The sequence below is a fragment of the Saccostrea cucullata genome, unplaced genomic scaffold (assembly GCF_032062105.1).
Source record: "Saccostrea cucullata isolate Sc308-1 unplaced genomic scaffold, CSIRO_AGI_Scuc_v1 ctg2237, whole genome shotgun sequence".
Taxonomy (NCBI): Eukaryota; Metazoa; Mollusca; class Bivalvia; order Ostreida; family Ostreidae; genus Saccostrea; species Saccostrea cuccullata.
In genome coordinates, this window is record NW_026938099.1 from 107181 (window position 1) to 113180 (window position 6000).

The following is a 6000-nucleotide window of genomic DNA, read 5'->3' on the forward strand; positions in this document are numbered from 1 at the left end:
TGCTCTGGGACCGCTATGGGACTCCTCTCGGACTACTCTGGGATTGTCCCTGGAACTGTTTTCTGGAACTGCTTTGTTCACTCATGTGTGAAAAAGGTTCTGAGTGACATGATAGCTCCGCCCCCTTGTGTATTCTGAATTTGCAGGCTCCTAGCTGTTTTGTTTACTTCCAGCATAGAGGAGTTTAAACTATCAAAAAAGCAAGGATTTCTAATCTTTTAATAAGTAGAGAATGTTATAGTTATTTAATATTTTTATAGACTGTATTTTCTTCACAAAAGTAGTTTAGAATCATTTTTATATAAAATAACGTTGTTCAATAAGGAAGTCAGGAGAGGAGAAGATTTTTATCCCTAAAAATAAAATACAGGTTTATGAGAAAAAAACATCTACATGTAGGCCTAATTTATTATTTAATGTAAAATTATGTAGTCAAAATATGCATTGGCACTATTTAAAAAAAAATCATTACAGTTATATATAAGATTATTTAATTGGAAAAGCTACACGTTTTACAAGTACATGTACCATGCTAAAATGAGTATTCCATGCAACCCTTAAATAACCTAACAATTTATTAAATGACCATGAAATATATTATGCTACCATTCTTCTGTAACATAAATAATGTATATTATTATTTGGAAATTTTATTAATGAATTAGTTTTTAAATTATAAACAGGTTATTAAAAGAGTACATTTATTTTAAAAATAAACGTCTGAAAATATCGGGAATTGTGATTTATTTCTTTATTGTTTTGCTTGTGTTTACCTGGTCGATTAATGTGTGTAAAATGATATCAACACCTGCGGTTTCAATCGCTTTTGGGCAGAAAATCAATCCTGCATAATATTTGTGTATACGTACAAGTGTTATACATCATTGATCGTGCTGGCAAACAATGACCCTAATTTCGATCTATGAAATAAAAAAAATATTAATAAATGAAATGTGTATAAATTTCTTGAAGGATTAATTAATTTTGCACATAATCCGTCGGTTCCATTCTGGTGATTTACAGATGTACACTCAATCGTTTACAAATAAAACACATTAAAAAGTACTATAGGGCTAGAGAAACTAACAGTAATTAAATTCACACTGTAAAAATAATCATGACTGAAAAAAAAATACTTGGCAAAATTAACAAAAAAAAAATTTCAAAAGCCCCAATACTTAAACTAGAGGTAGTGTGAGCAATGAGCTCACTAATGATACCCCGCCTCCCATATGAATATAATGGCATTGTCCATGTTTTGCTCTGGAAAATCAAAACTATATGTTAGATCAAAAAGTAAAATAGGAGGTGCACAATGGCAATATGTAATTAGGAATATGTGAAAGTTTCATTAAATTTCCTTCAGTGGTATGAGAGGAGTTGCGGATAAGAGATGGGTACCCCAAAGCGTAACAGACGGACCTACGGACGGACGGAAATACCGATTACTATATACCCTCCCACTTTTCAAGTGGCGGGTATAAAAAATGCCTTTAGAGTATTCTGATGGTATGGAATGATGAGATTTATTTAAAGCTAATTCTGGTGGCAAATAATCAATTTAAGTTTAATTTTCTGTATAAAAATTAAATCTGGGAACCTGTATCAACCACAGAAAATAAAGAAATTGAATTCTTAATATACCAGATAATTGTGATTAAATATTCATGTTCAGTGTATTTCAAACAATTATTTGTGAAAGCCTTCTTCCTTAAATAGACTTTATTTCAAATTGTTTCTATGCACGAATTGTTCATAAATGACCTTCGTATACATGTAAGAATTCCTGGCATACTACTCAGAATCAATTTCAACTGCCTTTTATAGTTCCATTGTTTATCGAAATCTCATTTCTGAGATAGCGCCGCCCATTAAATTAATAAAACTCCGCCCATTGGGACTGCTGGGACTGCTCTCCGGGACCGCTGGGACTGCTGCGGGACTGCTCTGGGACCACTGTGGGACTGCTTTAGCAGTCCCAGAAAACAGTCCCGGGGACTGTTCGGTACTGTACTTCATTTCAAAATATCGCTTTGATTTGGTTGAGTGCATTTTTAGAGTCAACATGTGTACAGACACCATTTAAAAGAAGCCTTTTTTACAAGAGATAAGAAAATTATTCAAAGAATCATAATCTCAACAATGTTTAAAGAAAGACGCGAAATCTACATGTATCTGAAAAAAGCTTTGAAATGATAAAAAATGTAAATGCAAGGACGTGAAAGGTTTGAAAGCACAGAAAATATGTCGCAAATCCGCGACGAAAACGGCACGTTTTTTGCGAAGTCAAGACATGAAGACATGAAGAAGAGATACAGCGTGATAATATCCATCTAGATTACGCATACATGTCAGGTACGCAGTTTATTTTATATTTTGCAAAGTATTGCAAAGTTAGGATTTATTAAAATGACACTTTGTAAGGTTTTTCTGTAGAAACGAGCAATAATATAACTTTTACTGCCTGTTCAGCCTGATCAGGTTTATTTAAGCATGAAAATTTATAAAATTGAGAAATGTTTGTAAATATTTAATGAACAGACAACGACGAGATCGTTTATAAAACTGAGATGTACACACATTAATGCGACATATATAATCAAAGTACTCAGAAGTACAGAGAGCCGGGCTCATTAACCCAGTAGAATGAATTTCTTACATGAATTTCTTACATGAATCACGTTTATATTCTGATGAAAAAATTATTTTAAAACTATGAATATAAATGATAAGACACTAACAGTGAGTTTTTCAATCCTAATACCGATTTTGTCAGAATCAGAATTAATCTGGTACCGCAGCTGAATGTAAACAAACAGGCCACTCTGGTTCCTTCTCCTGCTTTTCCTCGTATGTGTAGAGAACTACGAGAACACTGATTATCAAAAATCCTTACGCTAATGAGCTATGTTCTTTGACTTAGGACTGAAGTTTTCAAAGTCATTACTACTAATGTTTATTTATATAGATAAAACTTCGTTTTATTTTTGTTGCTTTTTTTAGCGTTTGTATTATCTCAAAAGCGGTTGGGAGTAAGAAATATCTTTTTGCACATTACTTTAAAATGGCGACTATGGGGTTGACTTGAACAGTAGGACATAAGCCGGTAATTTGCTCTTTGAGCAATAAGCCGGCTAAAAATCATGTTTATCACGCCTTTAATGTTCAATAAATTTTGCAGAGCTACTTCAATTATATAACAGGTAGTGCTGCAACCTGTTCACAAATTACTGGCATGGGTGATTTCTATCTTTTTAAATCTGATTCTGATTCAATATCTGCCTTTGTCTGTTTTGGATATTTTCAGGGGTTTTAATCCAACTTGTGAAGTATTTAACATTACTCATAGTTAAACTGTTAAATGATTGATCAGGCATTACTGTGTCTGAGAGATATACATGTTTGTGTGTAAATGTGATAAACTTAAAAATGGATTGCATCCTATGAAATTCCTGCTTTGTGACAACAAGTTCTGTATCATTGAAAAAAAAAAGTGTTTAAAAACAAAGTATCGTCAGTTAAATGGACTTCAAAGCTAAGAGTGGGATAATAAGGTTGTGATGAAGAAATATACATGGCAATAAGAAGATCACTAGGCAAGTACTAATGACATATTTACCACATACATTGAAAGTTGCACACATATTTTGTATGAGTTTATTAATAAAAGGGCATGACTATTTATTGTAAAAGTAACTTTGAAGTACCCAAAGCATGAATAATGACATAATTCTAATTATATCAATAATTAATAGTATAGGCATATTATCAATCTTATCAAAATCAGATGTTGATGAAAATTATATACCGGTAAACCATCTCAGCATCTGTCGTTAAAAATTATATTATTAATGTTAACCAAATTAAACTAAAGCAATTCTGCATATGACAAAAGCTAGATACAGCTTTTTAATTGTGTGCTTGAAAAAAGGAAGGGGGGGGGGGTAAAAAGTTATTGCCATGCAAGGTATTTCATCATTTATTTAAAGAATTAATTTCATTTATTTATCTTTTTTTTAATTAATCATTTTTTTTATTTTACATGTTGACTTTATAAAATCACATCGCTAAACTAAACACGTGACAAAACTTTTAGATTTCAACTTGTGCAAGGCTGAAATTTGTTGATGCAATTTTTTTTGAATGGGGATCGATGATCATGGTTGAATGTGCCCTTAGGCTTTCATTTAGGAACTTAAAGTTATTGCAAAAAATTGAAAGAACTTAGAAATTTATTTCTTTAATATGAGATTATTTTATTGCAACAAAGAAAAAAAAATTAAATTATTAAGATTTGTTATCATAGAAAACGCTGTCACAGTTGGATTTAAGCCAAATTTATAATACAATGTGTACACTTTACTGAAACAATATATCATGAAGGAATACATTAAGGTTTATAGGGAAATATGGCAATTCTCAGTGGAGAGGTGTTCCTTTTAGTCTTTTACGTACATGCAGGATTTGGGGATATGTAAAATGGTCAATGTTGAAATCATAGATTTATGTTCCCAAATTACATGTATAGCTGAGAAAGAAAGATATACAAGTATTTGATTTTGTCACATTTTATGAGGACATCTCAGTATTCCATTTATCACAGACTTTGTGTTTTGGAAAATATTTTTAAGAAGCTTTCCAAATAGTATTAGATAAAAATAAGTTATTGAACTTGAAAAAAACGTTACAAATAAATCAAACCCCTTTCTAACATATTGGAGGAGGGGGTGGTAACATTTTATTGCCCCCTCACTTTAACCCCCAGATAATTATTTCAGATGATTATATTTTTCCTGTCATATATCGATGTACACTTAAAGGTATTAGTATAACACTCACTAATGACTTTGAGTCAAAATGAGGTTCTCTGTTGATTAATTGAATTTCAAAAGCTTATAGGGAGTTCACTCCCAGGGGCATAGCTCCTACGGACAGTGTTTTGTACATAATAAGAACGGCGGTGGTTTGTATTATTATATGCTTTCCATCTAATTGCACTTTCTCTAATACTTATTTTAACCTCTGTGCCTTAATGAGGAAGAACAAAATCACAAAATCTTTAAATTACATGCTGAATTTTTAGTGTCATTCTTATGTATAGGACATTTATCTCTCCTTGGAAAACTTCAACGAAATTTTATATCTATGGTACGGACAGACACATGGATAAACAGGAAGTTGGCATCAGATTTAAACTCAAATGTTACCCACCATGCATATGGCATGCCTTAGCAAATACTGTGCTAAAATTTCAAGGATCTTCAATAAATAGTTGCTGAGAAAACTGCAACCAAACATTTGCTACGTATAGACACACAGGCAGACAAACAGACAGACAGACGGACGGACGGACGAACGGACACACAAAGATAAATCAGTATACATGTACCCCCCTCTCCTTCGTAGCGGTGGTATAATAATTCCTTATAAAAGTAACAGCAAAAGATCATTTCAACAACAACAAAACCAAGTTGAATCGAGAGGGGGGGGGGGGGGGGGGCAATCTTGACTATGTGGTTCTCCTACTTAAACTAAGAAGTGCATGTACATGTTAAAACAAGTGTATATATATTTCAATTAATAAAGCAAGTTGCTTCCAAAAGTTCAGTCATAATTTTATCTAGGTATTTATTGTTTTCATGGAAACAAATCCTGCTGCAGTAATTCAGGTATATGTAATCAGTTTAAGTTTGAGTTCATCTGTTTTTGTCCCGGTAAATAAATTAATTGAAGTATAATCAAACATTGGTTGCAATGCTATGAGTTTTGTATCCTAGTACATCAATAATTATTTCGATCATTCCTGAATTATTTGCTTACCATAGCAACTGTTTTTTTTTAAATTATGAATTTCTATTTTCATGTAGAAGTGAAATGACAAGGTTTACGTGGTTTGTGGAATTTATTTCACTGAAGAAGACATATAATCGTGCAATAAAGCAGTAGATTTTGTATTTTAAACATATGAATGAAAAGGGTTTTCCTGAACTATTGGCTGCC